The sequence below is a fragment of the Oryctolagus cuniculus genome, chromosome 2 (assembly GCF_964237555.1).
Source record: "Oryctolagus cuniculus chromosome 2, mOryCun1.1, whole genome shotgun sequence".
In the NCBI taxonomy this organism is placed as follows: domain Eukaryota; kingdom Metazoa; phylum Chordata; class Mammalia; order Lagomorpha; family Leporidae; genus Oryctolagus; species Oryctolagus cuniculus.
Genome location: NC_091433.1, coordinates 42,670,887 through 42,689,555, shown reverse-complemented (window position 1 = coordinate 42,689,555; position 18,669 = coordinate 42,670,887). Strand labels below are relative to the sequence as shown.

The 18,669-nt window shown below is 50.7% G+C and overlaps 1 long non-coding RNA gene across 1 annotated transcript; it reads left to right on the top strand.

Moving 5' to 3' along the window:
- The first annotated feature begins 41 nt into the window (after positions 1 to 41).
- LOC138848446 (uncharacterized) lies at positions 42 to 4,156 on the top strand. The gene is made up of 3 exons (XR_011386234.1): positions 42 to 477; positions 2,337 to 2,536; positions 3,407 to 4,156. It is a non-coding gene; the product is annotated as an uncharacterized lncRNA (long non-coding RNA).
- Positions 4,157 to 18,669: the final 14,513 nt, after the last annotated feature.

Genomic DNA, 18,669 nt, shown 5'->3' with positions numbered 1-18,669 from the left:
ACGTGACGCCGCGCCCGCCCCGCCCCGCCCCGCACCCCTGCCCCGGCTCCTGCCCCGCCTGCCCCGCCGGGCCTCGGTTCCGGGAGACCCGGCGGGGGCCGCTCGGAGCCCAGGGCGCACGGGCCAGAGGAGCGTCCCCCCGGCTTCCAGGGGGACCTGCCGCGGGCGGGAGGCGCACAAGTGGGCCCAGGTCCCCATCAGGCAAAGCTGCGGGATGTCTGCATGTTGCCATCCATTCGCAGAGCAGAGGCTGGGGCTGCAGGTGTGGGGACAGCCAGCCTCACAGAGGAGCCTTAACGCGGGGCTCCTTTAGCGCTAACGTTCTGAGAGAGTGTTGTGGAGATTCAGGACAAGGCACCCAAATGCAGTGCACTGGCGTGCTGAGAACTTCGAGCCCAAGAAAGCGTGCTCGCCAGATCTGGCGGACCTTTCTCCCCCCAAAACAGGCGCAGGAACTAGACTGCCTCTTCCCCCCAGGTAAGTCATAGCAGCTAGGACCCTGCGCCTACACACCTGGAAAACCTAGAAGTAGAATCGGACCTTGCCTGGCCTTTCCGTGTGGGAGCTGGCCACCCTCTGGGACCACCTTGTCTGATGCTAGGTTCCCAGAGGGCCTGCCCGGCACCAGAGGGAGGAAGGGCTGCTACACAGTGGGGCCAAGCAGAGTCTGAACAGGGACATAGGCAACCAGCACAGGGTGTTTTTATTTATTTATTTATTTATTTTTTTGCTGGAGAGGCTGGTGGAAATGGTAGGGTGTCTCAGGCCCATTTCCCCCCCACAAGCACCCCCAAACCTCCCTAGCCCTCATGACAAGCTTGCAAGGTAGGCATGACCCTGGTTTCATTTAGGAGACCCAGAAAAGTCTGGCACCTGATCCAGGCAGGAGAAGGCTCCCTGATGGGCCAGGGCAGGCTCAGGAGCTGTGTGACAGCTGATGGCTGGGCATCTGTACCTACGGCAGAGGGCCAGCCTCCTGCAGTCAGCCGGACCCACAGCTCGCAGCCTTCTCCTGCCTGGGTCAGGTGCCAGACTTTTCCGGGTCTCCTAAATGAAACTGGGGTCAAGCCTACCTTGCAAGCTTGTTGTGAGGGCTAGAGAGGTTTGGGGGTGCTTGTTGGGGAGAGATGGGCCCGAGCCACCCTATCATCTCCACCAGACAGAGTGTTTCCATCTGCTGGCCCACTCCCTGTATTCCCATGGCAGCCAGGGCTGGGCCAGGCTGAAGCCAGGAGCCTGGAACTCCATCCAGGTTTCCCATGAGGGTGGCAGGGCCCAAGCTTGGGCCACCATCTGCTGCTTCTGAGGAAGCATTGGCAGGAAGCTGAATCTGAAGCAGAGGAGCCGAGACTCAGCCCAGCTCCCTGACAGAGGATGTGGGCATCCCTAGCATAGCTTAACCTACTGCGCTACAACAGCCACCCAAGACACATGGTCTAAGGAAAATCAGCACCTGGTGAAATGAGGAAGCCCCCCACCTCCCCTACACCATGTTACAGAGGCAGAAAAGGGAACCCAGGAAAGTTCTAGTAAGTTACTGTTAGGTTCTAGGGTTCAAAGAAGGCCAGGAGGCAGCTAAAGCAGAAAAGACTATTTTAGTGGGGACAGAAACACTTTGAGAAAGTGTAAGGAGAGCCTGGATCAGACGCCAGACTTCTCTGGGTCTCCTGAGTAAAACTGGGATCATAGCTGTTTCATCCGGCCTGGGTTCAGGCCCAGTGACCTAAGGGGTTCCAGCGAGCCGAGCCTCAGTGGCCTAAAATGTTCGGACAGTAGCCAGTCAGTCAGTCAGTGCCACAGGGTAGCAGTGCAGCAGGCTTTTGTAACGCCAGCCAGGGACTCTGAAGCCCCCCGCAGCTCTCCTGCTCAGCAGGTGAAGGAGTGGCCACAGCTCCCAGACCTGTGGGCCACAGAGGCTGTGATGGGATGTTAGGAAGGCACCGAGAGCAACTTGTTTTCTGGACAAGGTATTTTGTCCTTGAGAGCTGGCATTAAAATGCAAATACATAATCTGGAGAGGTAGCAGGTTGCCCAGCTGTATTTTCTGCTGCTCTTTGTTTTACAAAAAAGTAGCTGGGTTCTTCACTATAGCCACCGTGGTCCTGTCTATATATAGCTATGAATCTCTGTGGATCCCATAGCCTCATGTTGTAAGCCTCAAGTAGATGCATGACATTTTATTTCCAAAAGGAAAAAATACACTCTCTCCCTTTACTTTCGCCTGGGCACTTTGCCAGGTGTGTCCTGGGGTGGGGGTGGGGGTTTTCCTTCCTGCTAAGATGGCCAGCCCCAGCCGCAAAGCCCCTCTGATCCCAGGCTTGCATTTTGTCTCACAGGTGGGTCTGGATGCAGAGTGGTACAGTTAAGGACAACCCAGCCTGGGTGAGGACGTGACCTTGGTGTGGATCCTCGTGTCTGAAGGAAGGTTACACGGTGTTTTCTTAGCACTGTAGCTCCACGTCTGCAGCCCCCTGTCAATCTTCCACAAGGAGGTAGAGCAAGCTTAGACTGCCCCAGAGAACCGTGTGACACCTGGGTAAGTGTCTTAGTCACCCTGTTTTCCAGGGTCCTTATCTGGCTAGTGAAGATGGCTATTGATTAAATCCTTTTCCTCTCCATTTGTGTTCCAAGCCACAACACTGCACACAACTCCTTAGACAAATGTGAGCGCTCCCTGGGGACGGATAGCCTCCCCTGTTCCAACAGCCACTTTGGGAGCTGCTGCTGGAGCAGCCCTCCCTGAAGGCACAAGACAGCGAGTGAGACCCTCTGAGTCAGAAAGCCTCATCTCCTGAGACCTCTTGCAGATAGAAGGAAGGTCTTTGGAGGATAATTTACTTTTTTAATGATTTATTCACTTATTTTTCTTGAAAGACAGAGTGGCAGAGAGGGAGAGAACATGAGTGAGGGATCTTATATCTATCTGCCGGTTCACACCCAAAGTAGCCACAGCTGGGGTGGTGCCAGGCCAAAGCCAAGAGCCAGGAAATCCATCCTGGTCTCCCACATGGGTGGCAGGGGCCCAAGGACTTGGGCCATCCTCTGCTGCTTTCTCAGGCGCATTAGCAGGGAGCTGGATTGGAACTGGAGCAGCCAGGACTTGAACCAGCACCTATATGGGATGTGGGCATTGCAGAGGTGGCTTAACCCACTACGCCACAGGGCCTGCCAGCCCCATAGGATTCCTTTTAAACAAAGTTCTGAAACAGGCAATACTCATCTATGGAGGAACAGTATCAAAGCTGGTTGCCTCTGTGGTTAGGAATTGACTGGCAAGGGCCCCAGAGAACTTTCTGGAGTGATGATTTTGTTCTGTGTCTTGACGGAGGTTTGGGTTACATGGGTGGATGTGCTTGTCAACTCTTGGCAACTATGCACTTGAGATTTGTGCATTTTGTCTTTGTAGCTACATTTAACATCAGAAGAAACCGGTGCGAGCGCATGCTGGACTCTGGCTAACGAGAAGGATGCTGAAAGAGAAGTGACAGTTACACAGTTTACTGTGAGATGCATTAGCATGCTGGATTGATGGATGGAGGTCAGGAGGCAGGGTGCACGGACGGATCTGTGATAGACCGGCTGAAATGAAATGTTCACAGTAGAATCTAGATGGGCATCCCAGTGTGCCCTGTAAAAATTCACTGTGACGTACTTTCAGCTTTGTTGTGTCTTGAAAATGTACACATCGTCTTTTAAGCCTATGACATAAAAACAAAACCTGAAACAAAAAGGACTTCACAAAAACTGTTCTTCAAGGTGGGCTCAGATATCCATTATTCCAAAAAATCTGCTGAGCCAGTTACCTACTAAGAATGTTTGTTCTAGGCCGGTGCTGTGGCGCAGCGAGTTAAAGCCCTGGCCTGAAGCGCTGACATCCCATATGGGCACCAGTTCTAGTCCTGGCTGCTCCTCTTCCAATCCAGTTCTCTGTATGGCCTGGGAAGGCAGTAGAAGATGGCCCAAGTCCTTGAGCCCCTGCACCCACGTGGGAGACCTTGAAGAAGCTCCTGGCTCCTGGTTTCGGATTGACGCAGCTCCGGCCATTGTGGCCATCTGGGGAGTGAACCAGCAGATGGAAGACTCTCTCTGTCTCTACCTCTCTCTGTAACTCTGTCTTTCAAATAAATAAATCTTAAAAAAAAAAAAAAAAAAAGAATGTTTGTTCCAGCCTCTGCAGTCCACTGACCTTGCTTCCAGCCACTCTGCAGGTGTGGGTGGCATGCTTGCCATCACTGCTTTTTAAATTTTTTTAATAACAATGGCATTCTTTTTTTTAAAAAAAAATTTTTTTTTATTTGAAAGGCACAGTTACAGAAAGAGAGAGTGAGATCTTTCACTCCCCAAATAGCCACAACTGCTGGAGCTGGGCCAATCCAAAGCCAGCAGCCAGGAGCTTCTTCCAGGTCTCCCAAGTGGGTGCAAGGGCCCAAGCACTGGGGCCATCCTCTGCTGCTTTCCTGGGCGATTAGCAGAGAGTTGGATTGGGAGTGGAGCAGCTGGGACTTGAACTGGCGCCCATGTGAGATGCCAGCACCACATACACCATGGTGCTGGCCCTGCCATCACTACTTTTGTTACTATCATTTATGTGTTGCGGCACCAGTACCAGCCATGTTCCTCACTACTCTATAAGCTGGTGGAACATAGGAACTGTGCCTCAGTTTCTGCATATCCTTGCAGATGATCTGATTCTGATTTTATGTGACTAATTGTGCTGCATTCCTCTAATTTGCAGATAACTGACAGCAATGCAAAATAACCTCCTTAGCATGTAAACCCTGTCTGTGGACACTTGGGCTCCCATTTGGCCAGCTGTTGTGGCGTTTGTGCTCTATGTGTGGGTTTGCTCTGGGTGTTCTCCACTGGAGCCTTATGACGCCTTACCAGTTTCCACGCGGAGGAGTTCGGCAAGCTCTCTGATACATGTATGTTTTTATATCTATTTGAGACTCATGATTTTTCCTAAATCCTTGGGGCAGTGGGGTGCTGCCATGCATTCAGCTGTGCTTGGGTCTCTCAAATCCTGTGCGTGAGTGCAGGTTGAATTCTGGCTGCTCCACTTCTAACTCAGCTCCCTGCCAATGCACCGGGGAAGTAGTGAAGATGGCTCAACTACCTGGGACCCTGCCACCAACCTGGGAGACCCGGATGTAGTCCCAGTTTCTTGGCTTTGACCTGGCCCAACATTTGGGGAGTGAACTAGCAGGTGGAAGATCTCTCTCTCTCTCTTTTTCTCTCTCTCCCTCTCTGCCTATCAAGTGGATTAAAATAAATAAATAAACATTAAAAATTATCCTTGAGCACCCCACAGTGCCTAACTGATAGTGTTGAGCTGAGGTGGGTTTCCTGGTTGACTATAATCATATTCAGTACTTTCATAAATACGTTATCATTGCCTGCCCAGACTCTGAGGTGCTCTGGGGAAGAGCACCATCTTATTCTTGTGTTTGGTTTCAGTCCCTCTATTGTCCTCCTTCCACAAGGAGGTATGGGCCATGCATTGGGACACCTCATTTTCCCTCTGACAGCTCTCTTTCTTTGGGGGTGACCATCAGCAGTGAGAGGGGACATGGTGATGCTTTGGTTCCAGTAACTTCTAAATTTCTGGGTCTAGCTTGCTTCGGCTGACTGGGTCTTTTTCCATTGGCTTCCAGAAAGAAATCTCATTATTCTCATGCCAGTGTCTCCTTCATGGCCTATCTTGGTTTGAGGGCAATTGAGTTACTGCAGACAAAAGACATGGGGTCTCCTCTGGTCCCCACCAGGGCCTCAGCACCTGCATGTGCTCTACTGGGCTGGAAGCCTGGGCCTGGCAACGCCTCAGCCCTTCAGCTTTGCCCCTGACGCCAGCACTCAGAGCCCTCTGTGTTTCTGATGCGGCCTCTGTGCCCCTATCCATGGCCTCCTTGCCAGGACGCAGGAGAGCTGACGTTGTGTGACCTCCTTAGCTCCCCAGCGTGTATCATCCCACTCCAGCTTCCCAGCCGTTGCCTTTGCAACTATAAACAATATACCCAACCTCTCACATTTCTAATTCTCACAACTTTTGACTGTTTGGTTTTTTTTAAGGTTTATTTAATTTCATCTTAATGAAAGAGCAACAGAGAGAGATAAAAAAGGAGATCTTTGATCCATTGGTTCACTCCCTAAATGCCTGCAACAGCCAAACTTTGGCCAGGCTGATGCCAGGAGCCAGGAATCCCAGCCAGGTCTCTGATGGGAGTGGCAGAGGCTTAAGCACTTGGCCCATCAGCCGGGTTGCTGATCGACAGCAGAACAGCCAGGACTGGATCTAGTGGGGGATGCAGGTGACCCAAGTCGCAGCTCAGCAACTGAACCACAACTCCCACCCTGGCAGTTGGACCCTGAAGATCCTGGGCCAGCCTGGACACTGTGTTTCTCAGACTCTCCCTCTGGGGGATTCTCAGACTCATGCAGGTTTGGGAATTGCTGTTCTGTAATGACGGGAGGTGGCATTATTAGAAGTTTAGGTGTCTGTTTAGAGAAGGGTCCATTGGAGGCTCCAGGGCTGACTCACTGTCATGCTCTGTCCCAAATCCAACACGGGCTTCTTTGCCCAAGGGCAGGAGCAGTTTTCTGCTGTAGACAGCACACTCTTCAGGGACCAGCAGCAAGTGTGTGCCTCCAGGCCCCCCGGGGCCATGTGATCCATGGTCTGGGCCATCGTGAGGTCCACCCAGCCTTGAGAGTCACCTCCTGGTGACCAGATGGCTGCCTGCGCTGCTGAGCCCAGCTCCAGAGAACTCCAATGCAGTGACTCAGCAAGGGTGGCTTTTTGTGCAAGAGAAACAGAAGAAGATTGAGTAGCCCCAGGGAGGCTTGAGGCCCCGGTTTTGTTTTGAGAGGGCGTGTGCATGTCACATGGGGCATCCATTACCCTGGATGATAGGCGATGATTTTAGCAGTGGCGGTGAGGAACTTAATCTAAACAAAGACATCCTGTGTCTTCATCTGGCTGCAAGTGTGGTCCACTTGGATAACCCGAAGTGCAATGTTCAAGCACCTTCCTCATGAAATCATTGTTGATGCCATCAAAATCAAGATGATGCCAAGGAAAGTAAATTCATTTTGGTCCAAAAAAAACCCCGCATACATACTAGAGGTCTTCAAAGAGTACATGAGGGGCCTGGCATTGCGGCATGGTGGGTAAAGCTGCCACCTGTAGTGCTGGCATCCCATATGGGTGCCGGTTCGAGACCCGGCTGCTCCACTTCTGATCCAGCTTTCTGCTATGGCCTGGAAAAGCAGTAGAAAATGGCCCAAGTCCTTGGGCTCCTACACCCACATAGGAGACCCAGAAGAAGCTCCTGGCTCCTGGCTTCAGATCAGCTCAGCTCTGGCTGTTGTGGCCACTTGGGGAGTGGAACAGCAGATGGAAGACCTCTCTCTGTCTCTGCCTCTCTGTAACTCTGCCTTTCAAATAAATAAATAAATAAATAAATCTTAAAAAAAAAAAAAGAGTTCATGAAAAATGTGTATTGAGAAAATGCAGTGTGTGGCTTTCCAAACATTTTTGCAGCAAAATAAATTATCTTTTCTTTCCACTTTCCTGTGAACTTGTTGAAGTACCTTTGTATTATTGCAGGGTAAAAAATTTGAGGTGGTCGGGGCTGGTGTTGTGGGGCAGTGGGTTAAACCGCCACCTGCAATGCAAGCATCCCATATTGGGAGTGCCAGTTTGAGTCCCAGCTGTTCTACTTCCAGACAAGTTCCCTGCCAATAATGCACCTGGGAAGGCAGCAGAAGATGGTCCAAGTGCTGGGACCCTTGCTACCCACATGGGAGACCTGGATGGAGTTCCAGGCTCCTGGCTTTATCCTGGTCCAGCCCTGACTGTCACAGCCATTCGTAGAGTGAACCAGCAGATGGAAGATCTCTCTCTCTCTCTCTCTCTCTCTCTCTCTCTCTCTCTCTCTCCTGCTCTCTCTGTTACTCTGCCATTCAGATAAATAAAATAAATCTTTTTTAAAAATTGAGCTGATAGGGGCCGGCTCTGTGGCACAGCGGGTTAAAGCCCTGGCCTGAAGCACTGACATCCCATATGGGCGCCAGTTCTAGTCCCAGCTGTTCCTCTTCCGAGCCAGCTCTCTGCTATGGCCTGGGAAAGCAGTAGAAGATGGCCCAAGTCCTTGGGTCCCTGCACCCATGTGGGAGACCCAGAAGAAGCCCTTGGCTCCTGGCTTTGGATCGGTGCAGCTCCGGCCGTTGCGGCCATCTGGGGAGTGAACCACCAGATGGAAGATTCTCTCTCTCTCTCTCTCTGCAACTAACTCTTTCAAAATAAATAAAATAAATCCTTTAAAAAATTGAGCTGATAAAAAAATCATTCTGTGTATGCAGTCTGTTGTCCACTGTAATGTCATTTTGTAGTGCATGACCGTACTCACATTCTTTTTTTAAACTCCACCTCAACATATAATTCTGACCCTTCCAGCAAAACTCTCACTTCACCTTACATTCCTAAAATACCTCTCATTCTCTCACCACACTTTATAAGAATTTTCTGTACCCATGGCCCCAACTTTCTATCACCCTGTTCACTTCTCAGCCATTAAAATCTTGTTTCTGACTTCATCAGCTCACTAAGACTTCTGTTGCGTTATCTAATAAGACCCTACTTGGCAAATACAATGCACATTTTCGGTCCCTATCTGAGTTGGCCTGTCCTGTCACCCTGCCCCGTTTTCTCTGTCTGAACACTGTGTACTGGTGGGTACCACAATCACACTCTTCCTCGCTGGCTTCCTTCCTTTCCGACGGCTTCAGAGTCTTTTCCACGACTCTACCTTCCTGTGCCTCCTTGTAAATATCCACATGAGAAGTGTTCCTCATTCTTCTCTTCTCACTCTTGAATCTCTCTTGTTGAGCCCATCATTTTTGTGGATTTTTAGCTACTGATTCTAAAACTCATATATGCAATCTCAAGATATGAAACCAGGGACCAACGCTGTCACGTATTAGGCTAAGTCTCCACCTGTGGTGCCAGCATCCCATATGGGTGCTAGTTGAGTCCTGGCTGCTGCTCTTCTGATGCAGCTCTCTGCTATGGCCTAGGACAGCAGTGGAAGATGGCCCAAATGCTTGGGCCCCTGCACCCACATGGGAGACCCGGAAGAAGCTTCTGGCTCCTGGCTTTGAATTGGCCCAACTCTGGCTGTTGCAGCCATTTGAGGAGCGAACCAGCAGATGAAAGAGCTCTCTATCTCTCTCTGTGTTTGTGAGTGTGTGTATATGTGTGTGCAACTCTGTCAAGTAGATCAATAAATATTTAAAACAAAGAAATAGACTTTCTACAAAAATTGAGCTGATAGTGTGGGCATGTGGTACAGCAATGAAGATGCTTCTTGGGAATGTGTGCGTCTGTGTCAAAGTGCCTGGCTCCACTTCTTTTAGTTTTTTAAGATTTATTTATCCATTTGGAAGTCAGAGTTACAAAGAAAGAGGGGGGAGGGAGAGAGAGAGAGAGAGAGTGAGCTTTTATCCACTGATTCATTCCCCAGATGGCCGCAACTGCCAGTGCTGGGCCAGGCCAAAATCAGGAGCCAGGAGCTCCATCCGGGTCCTCCACATGGGTGGCAGGGCCTAAGCACTTGAGCCATCTTCTGCTGCTTTTCCCAAGCTATTAGCAGGGAGCTGGATTGGAAGAGGAGCAGCCAGGACATGAACTGGTGTCCATATAGCATGCCAGCATCACCAGGGGTGGCCTTACCTGCTGTGCCATAACACCAGCCCCATGTCTCCACTTCTGATTCTGGCTTCCTACTGTGGGGAGCAACTGGGAGCAACTCGGACTAGACTAAGTTACTCGGATTAAGACTTATTCTATGCATCTGCTCTCCCACAATATGGCGCTGGGAGAGGAGGAAACAGCTTCTACGCAGCTGCCTCCAGTTCAACCAATAAACTGTAGGACCTGCTCCTGATTGGAGGAGAGCAGCATACTCGGCGTGTGGGTAGCAGAGTTGGGATTGGTGGAAGAGGACTATAAAGGAGGAGAGAGGGCCGGCGCCGCGGCTCACTAGGCTAATCCTCTGCTTTGTGGCGCCGGCACACCGGGTTCTAGTCCCGGTCGGGGCGCCGGATTCTGTCCCGGTTGCCCCTCTTCCAGGCCAGCTCTCTGCTATGGCCAGGGAGTGCAGCGGAGGATGGCCCAGGTGCTTGGGCCCTGCACCCCATGGGAGACCAGGAAAAAGCACCTGGATCCTGGCTCCTGCCATCGGATCAGCGCGGTGCGCCGGCTGCAGCGGCGGCCATTGGAGGGTGAACCAACGGCAAAGGAAGACCTTTCTCTCTCTGTCTCTCTCTCTCACTGTCCACTCTGCCTGTCAAAAAAAAAAAAAAAAAAAAAAAAAAAAAAAAAGGAGGAGAGAGACAACATGCACCAGGAACATCTAAGGGGAACATCTAAGGGGAACATCTATCTAAGAGGAACACCTGTGCAGCCCCCAGAGAGCCGGCCGGTGGTGTGCCGCTCCCCTGCGGAAGTGGGGAAAGTGGCTAGGGGGAACCGCCCTTCCACGGAGGTGGAAGGGTCGGTAGCCAACCCGGGAAGAACCAGCAGCAAACCCGGGGAGGGCCGAGCAGACAGAAGAACAACGCAGGGTCCTGTGTCGTTCCTCCACGAAGATGGGGAGCGACATAATGGTGCCGTGACTCGGATGTGAAGCCTAGGCAGGGTCTTGTGTCGTTCCTCCACGAAGAGGGGGAGCGACATAATGGTGCCGTGACTCGGATATGAAGCCTAGGCAGGGTTTAGTGTCGTTCCTCCACGAAGAGGGGGAGCGACATAATGGTGCCGTGACTCGGATAGGAAACCTAGGAGGGAAGAAACGGGAAGAAGTGGGAAAATACTGGAGAGAGAGACTAGCAAAGAGCCTAGGGAAAAGCCGGACGGAAAAGGTGCCGGAAGAAGCTATTGAAAGCCTAGGCATAGACTCAGATACGGACTGTGGGAAAGAAGTTAGGAGAAATCTCTAAGATTGAAAGTGAAAGTGAAAGCTAGAACAAACAGACTCGGACACAGACTGTGGGGAGAAGCCAGGAGAAATGAGGGAGGAATATTGTTGGAAGAAAAGTTAGGAAACATACCGGGTAGAGAAAAATATGTTAGGGAGGATGAAGCCGCGAGTGCAGGCTGAAGCGGAGACGTAAGCTATCTTGGGATTCTTCAAGTCAGCCCGGGGAGCAAAAGGTGAAAATCTGGAACCAGAGGCAGAGACGTGGGCCGCCAGGTTGGAATCCGTCAGATTAGCCCGGGGAGCAAAGGACGGGAAGCCAAGCCGAAGGGCGCAGACGTGAGCTGGGTTGAGTTCGCCAGGTTAGCCCGGGGAACTTGGATTGAATGCCGGTGGCGGAAACGTGAGCTGTGCTGTGTGACTCGTGGAAGCCGCTGCGCGCAGAGAGAGCGCGTGGGGCACAAGTAGATAGGGAACCCGGGGCTAGCGCGAGGCCGTGGTGCGGACGCGAAGGGGCGCGGAGACCGCGGAGTGCGCGTGCAAAGCCGGGAAGCCGCACAGATGAGAGAAGCGCGGGCTGAAGCGGCGCAAAGCCGGGAAGCCGCCGCGGGGTGGCGAGGCGCCGAGAAGCAGCCTCGGGGCGGGCGCCGGGAAACCGCGGGGATAAGAGAAACAAGTTTAGAAGTAAAATGAGAGAAATAGGAATGCTCGCAGATAGAAGTAAAATAGGAGAAATAGGAATGCCCGGAGATAGAGAAATAGAGAAAAATAAGGCCTCCCCACAACATGGCAATGAGAGAGCTTGGATTCGGTCTGCCTGATTAGTAAGACGATAAGCACCTGTGGGCACCTGCAGGTCACCGAAGACAGGCACGTTATCAACACCAGTAAGTCTCCCCACAATACGGCAATGAGAGGGCTTGGATTCGGTTTGCCTGATTGATAGGGCTTGTAAGCACCTGCAGGCAGTTCTAGCAGAGCAGAGCATGCTCTGCAGGGCACCGAACTCAGGCACGCATCAGCGCCTAAAAACCTCCTCACAGGTTTCACCTCACCCCGGTTAGAATGGCTCACATATAGAAATCTACCAACAACAGATGCTGGCGAGGATGTGGGGAAAAAGGGACACTAACCCACTGTTGGTGGGAATGCAAACTGGTCAAGCCACTATGGAAATCAGTCTGGAGATTCCTCAGAAACCTGAATATAACCCTACCGTTCGACCCAGCCATCCCACTCCTTGGAATTTACCCAAAGGAGTTTAAATTGATAAACAAAAAAGCGGTCTGCACCCTAATGTTTATTGCAGCACAATTCACAATAGCCAAGACCTGGAACCAACCTAAATGCCCATCAATGGTAGACTGGATAAAGAAATTATGGGATATGTATTCTTTAGAATACTATACCGCAGTAAGAAACAACGAAATCCAGTCATTTGCAACAAAATGGAGGAATCTGGAACACATCATGCTGAGTGAAGTAAGCCAGTCCCAAAGGGACAAATACCATATGTTCTCCCTGATCGGTGACAACTGACTGAACACCAAAAAGGAAACCTCCTGAAGTGAAATGGACACTATGAGAAATGGTGACTTGATCAGCATAGCCCTGACTGCTAATGGACAACTTAATACATTATCCCTCATAGTATTTTTTTTTGTCTGTTCTACTTAATATGACTGGTTTAATTCTGTAATTATCACACAGTTATTCTTAAGTGTTGAAAATTAACTGAAATGTGATCCCTGTCAAACATAAGAGTGGGAATAAGAGAGGGAAGAGATGTATAATTTGGGGCATGCTCGGGCTGACTTGCCCCAATTGGTAGAGTTGGAAACATACCAGGGGATTCCAATTCAATCCCATCAAGGTAGCATGTGCCAATGCCATCTCACTATTCCAAGTGATCAATTTCAGTTCACAATTGATCATAATGAAAGGACTAAGAGTCAAAGGGAGCACATAAACAAGTCTAGTATCTGCTAACACCAACCGATAGAATAAATAAAGGGGAGAATGATCCAACATGGGAAGTGAGATACTCAGCAGACTCATAGAATGGCGGATGTCCTAAATAGCACTCTGGCCTCAGAATCAGCCCTAAAGGCACTCGGATCTGGCTGAAAAGCCCATGAGAGTATTTCAGGCATGGAAAGCCAAGACACTCTGGCAAAAAGATCTCTGTGAGTGAGATCCCAGTGGAAAGAACAGGTCTTCAAAGAGGGAGGTGCCTTTCTCTGAAGGGAGGAGAGAACCTCCACTTTGACTATGACTGTGTCTAAACAAGATAAGAGTCGGAGAACTCAAGGGGCTTCCATAGCCTTGGAAACTCATGACTGGTGCATAGGGAGATTACTGATGCCATAAACAGGAGTGTCAATTTGTAAAGTCAACAACAGGAGTCACTGTGCACTTACTCCTCATGTAGGATCTCTGTCCTTAATGTGCTGTACACTGAGGCTTAATGCTATAACGAGTACTCAAAGAGTATATTTCACTTTGTGTTTCTATGGGGGTGCAAACGATTGAAATCTTTACTTAATGTACACTAAACTGATCTTCTGTAAAAAAAAAAAAAAAAGAAATTATCAATTCCCAACTTGACTCTCACTGGGATTAAACATGACAATAGGTCTGATCTGATTTCATCATCATTTAAAAAAAATCATCTATTATTTTTCACTTTATGTTTCTGTGTGGGAGCAAACTGTTGAAATCCTTACTTAAGGTATACTAAGCTGATCTTCTGTATATTAAGATAATCGAAAATGAATCTTGATGTGAATGGAAGGGGAGAGGGAGTGGGAAAGGGGAGGGTTGTGGGTGGGAGGGACGGTATGGGGGGGAAGCCATTGTAACCCATGAGTCGTACTTTGGAAATTTATATTCATTAAATAAAAGATAAAAAAAAAAAAACAACCTCTTCACAACATGGCGAAGAGAGGACCCGGATTCAGTTTGCCTGATTGGTAGGGCTTGTAAGCACCTGTGGGCAACTCTAGCAAGCAGAGCAGAGTGTGTGCCACGGGGCACCGAAGACAGGCGCGTATCAACGCCAAAAATAAAAAGAAAGGGGGATCTGTGGGGAGCAACTGGGAGCAACTCGGACTAGACTAAAGTTACTGGAATTAAGACTTATTCTATGCATCTGCTCTCCCACAATATGGCGCTGGGAGAGGAGGAAACAGCTTCTACGCAGCTGCCTCCAGTTCAACCAATAAACTGTAGGACCTGCTCCTGATTGGAGGAGAGCAGCGTACTCGGCATGTGGGTAGCAGAGTTGGGATTGGTGGAAGAGGACTATAAAGGAGGAGAGAGACAACATGCACCAGGAACATCTAAGGGGAACATCTAAGGGGAACATCTATCTAAGAGGAACACCTGTGCAGCCCCCAGAGAGCCGGCCGGTGGTGTGCCGCTCCCCTGCGGAAGTGGGGAAAGTGGCTAGGGGGAACCGCCCTTCCACGGAGGTGGAAGGGTCGGTAGCCAACCCGGGAAGAACCAGCAGCAAACCCGGGGAGGGCTTAGCAGACAGAAGAACAACGCAGGGTCCTGTGTCATTCCTCCACGAAGAGGGGGAGCGACATAATGGTGCCATGACTCGGATGTGAAGCCTAGGCAGGGTTTAGTGTCGTTCCTCCACGAAGAGGGGGAGCGACACCTACTAATGCACACCTGGGAGGCAGCAGGTGACTGATCAGGTACTTGTGTCCCTGCCACCTGCATGGGAGACCCAGATGGAGTTCCTGGCTCCTGGTTTCAGCCTGGTCTAGCTCTGGCTATAGTGGGCATTTGGGTACTGAACCCATGGATGGAAGATTCTCTGTTTCTGTCTCTCTGCCTTTCAAATAAATAGACAATTTTTTAAATTCTATATAATAAATGGGCCCATTCCAACAACAATAAATTTCATTCTTTTTTTTTCTTTAAAAGTGTTTAGAAATAAAGCTTGTTTATTTAGTTGGGGCTGAAGCCAGGAGCTGGGCACTCAATCCAGGCCTCCTGTGTGGGTGGTGGGGCCTGATTACTTGAACCATCACCGCTGCCTCCCAGGTCTGCATTCTCAGGAAACTGGAGCAGCTCCCCGAGTCCCTGCATGAGGACCCTGCTTGAGGGCAGAGGCAGAGTGGGGACCCCCCTGACCTCTCAGCAGCCCTCGCCTGCCAGTGATCTGTAGAGCTTCTACACATGGCCCCTTCACGGAAGCTGTGTCGCTGTCCGTGGGCTGGGAAGTGTGGTTTAGCCACACGTGCAGCAGCCCAGAACAAAGAAATGGTTTTGGTGAGCTCTGACTGGCCAGTGGCACAAGTTTATGATCCTGGTTCCACCACTTCCCATTTAGGGACTTGGGGAAGCTCACGAAACCCTCTGGGTTGGTTTTCTTCATCTGTAGCAAGGGGTGATGATGGGACTGATCTCACAGGGACGTGGTGAGGGCACTAATACTCATAAGGCATTCAGCGGCCAGCACAGCGCAACCTCCAGACTGCTCCAAATCACAAGTGCATGGTCTCTGATTTCCACAGGGGATTGGTTCCAGGCCTCCCCCTGCTTCCACGCAGATCCCAAAATCTGTAGTTGCTCAGGTTCTTCCTATAAAATGGCTTAATATTTGCGTATAACCTACACAATCCTCCTGCATACTTTCAATGGTTTCTAGGTTACTTAAAACTCCCAATATAATGTAAATGCCTTTCAGTCTAGTAGCTAAGATGCCCTTGTCCCACATCAGAGTCCCTGGGTTCAATTCCTGGCTCTGCTCCTGACTCCAGCTTCCTGCTAATGCACGCCCTGGAAGGCAGCAGGGAGCTGGGTCCTTGTCACCCATGTTGGAGACTTGCATTGAGTTCCTGGCCCCCAGTTCCAGCCATTGTAGTCATTTGGGGAGTGAAGAGAGCTAACTGTCTATCTCAATAAAGAATTGTTTTTTAACAAGTGCATCTGAGAGCAGGTGTTTGCACAGTGCTTAAGCTGCCCTTTAGGATGCCTGCATCCTGTGTCAGAGGGCCTGTGTTCCAGGCCTGGCTCTGCTCTGATCCAGATTCCTGCTAACGCAGACCCTGGAAGGCCACAGATGATGACTCAAGTATTGAGGTCCCTGCCACCCCAAGGGGAAGCTGTGGGTATCTTCAGGATACCTCCCAGCATTTTCTTTTCACATGTCTGCCTCTGTGGGAGACCCAAATTCCGTACCAGGCTCCTGGCTTTGGCCTGGCCCAGTCTTAACTGTTTCAGGTATTTGGGGAGTGAACCAGTGGATAGAAGATTCTCTCTCTCCTTCCCTTTCTCTCTCTCTCTCTCTCTCTCTCTCTCTCTCTGTGTGTGTGTGTGTGTGTGTGTGCACGCACCTTTCAAAGAAAATGAAAATAAATAGAAAATAAAATTATATTTTAAAATATCTGTGTATGTTCCATGTTTTTCCCCCGAATCTTCCCAGGCAAGGTTGGCAGAATCTGTGGGTGTGGAACTTGCAGATACCAAGGCTGAGTGCACTGCAAACCCACAGGACACACTGCTCCCACCTAGCTCCTGGCCACTCCTGGCGCCTTCTCATCTTCAGAAGCATTTCTGACTTGGGCCTCTTAGCAACCCGGTGAGGCAGGCATTTTACAGACGAGAAGACCCAAGAGAGGCTGGGATGTTTGCCAGGGTCACACGGCGCGGAAGCAGCTGGGCCTCCTGACTCAGCCCCGTGCCTTTCCTGGCTCTTGTTGAGGTCGCGGCCACCACCCCTGTGACTCTGCAGTGCCCCGGGCCCCCTCCGGGGCAGCTGTCTGAGTGACAGGGAAGTGGGCTGTCTTCTTGGGCTCCTATGCCTTAGAGTCTCGCGGGCGGTCTCAGAACACTTTTGTCCTGGGGAATGAATTTCCCCCCATGGACAGCCCTACAGACTCAGCTCCCAGAAAAATAGCTCAGTGCTGTTGGCGGTGGATTCCGAGTATCTACCTGGGAAAGTTCTCAGTTGTGGCCAAGGAGGAGCGACAGTTGGGAAGTACCCGACTCAGGGTTCCTCGGCCGCTTTTGGCACGGACCACGAGACCAACAGAAGTTTCATGACCATAGGTCAGCAGAAGGAGTTTTTGAGGGGAATCTTTTTTGCTAAGGGAAGATAGAGTAGGCCGCTTCGATTTCAGCATGTCATTGCTCCAGCTCATTTCGATACCAGCAAGATCCACCAGGGAGAATGGTCTCTGTTATGGATTTCAGAAACATTGGCATGTTTGTGTAGCTGGTTAGTAAGTCGTTTTCTAAACTGTTCTGGTCTTTGAAGAAGTGTTTTGTTGTTGCTGAACTCTGCTTTGGCTCGAGGATGTCTCTGGATGTCAGAAATCCACACTGAGACATGAGCTCATCTGTTGCCCCAGATGGTCACCTGTCTGAGCTCGCCATCCCTGTTCATTTGTGTGGGGCTCTGTGTAGGTGTGAAGACTTCCTCTGATTGACACGTGCGTGTGACTGGACGTAGGAAAACATTGTTGCTAACTCTCCTTTGTGTGTGTGTGTGTTGGGGGGGGAGTAGTGGATCTGTCATCGGGGTGCGCAAGGCAAGTTGGTGGAGTTTGCTGGAGGAGCTGGGAGGGGTGTGTGCTGAGCCAGCCCCCTCCTTCCCCTGCACTGGGTCACTGACGGACAGTCAACAGAGCGACTTGTGAGCTGGAACAGGACTGCGTGAAGGCTGCTGGGGTCGTGGGCAAGTAAAGCTGTTGGGCAGAGCCTCTCGCCAGCAGTGGACAGGTGCCGTGAGGAGGCAGGCTTCCAGCGTGCCCCGGTGTGGGGTCAGAGCCGCTGGAGGCACTGGGCCACATGCAGGTCAGAAGGTCCAAGCAGGAGGCCTAACTTTGTCCAAGCGTGGAGCCAGCCTTCATGATGAATCAGTGCATCAGCTGTAGACTAGGGGCAGGAGGGGAGCCGCGATCCGTGTGGCCTAGATGCACCTGAGTTGATTAAAGCAAAACAACAACATCTGTGCTCTGTTACCTTCTCCCTTGTATGGTTTTCTGCTTTCTTGCTTGGCCTTGAAATCTTCATCGGGAGCCTCTCTCTGCTTTAGATTAGTAAAATGGACAGAAGCCTCCCACTTCCGTGGCCTCTGGTTGTTGACAGTTGTCCTCAAGGGTCTGGTGTTGTGGTGCAGTGGGTTAAACCACCACGCGTGATACCAGTATCCCATATCAGAGTGCTGGTTTAAATCCTGGCTGCTCCACTTCCGATCCAGCTCCCTGCTAATGTGCCTGGGAAAGCAGCAACAGATGGCCCAGGTCCTTGGACTCCTGCTACCCACATGGCAGACCCAGATGGAGTTCTAAGCTCCTGCCTTTGGCCTGGTCCAGCCCCAGCTGTTGAAGCCATTTGGGGAGTGAACCAGTAGATAAAAAGAAAATTCTTTCTGGCCTTCCCTGTCTATCACTCGGCCTTTCAAATAAATTAAAGTGAATCTTTAAAAAAAGAAAAAAAAAAAAAAGAAACTTATCCTCAAGATGTTGGCAAACCTCCAAGTAGACACACTGGGGGAGGGGAGGCGGCTGTGGCGTCTTCCAATGTCCCTCGCCCGCCAGCACAGTCTTTTCCCATGTCCTGTCTCCTGGGCATGCTCTGTCTGACCACAAAACTCAAGCCCTGGCTGGATTTCCACACACATGTGAGTCACGGTGAGTTTGGCAGGCTTCTCTGGAGTGTTGGGGCTAGGCAG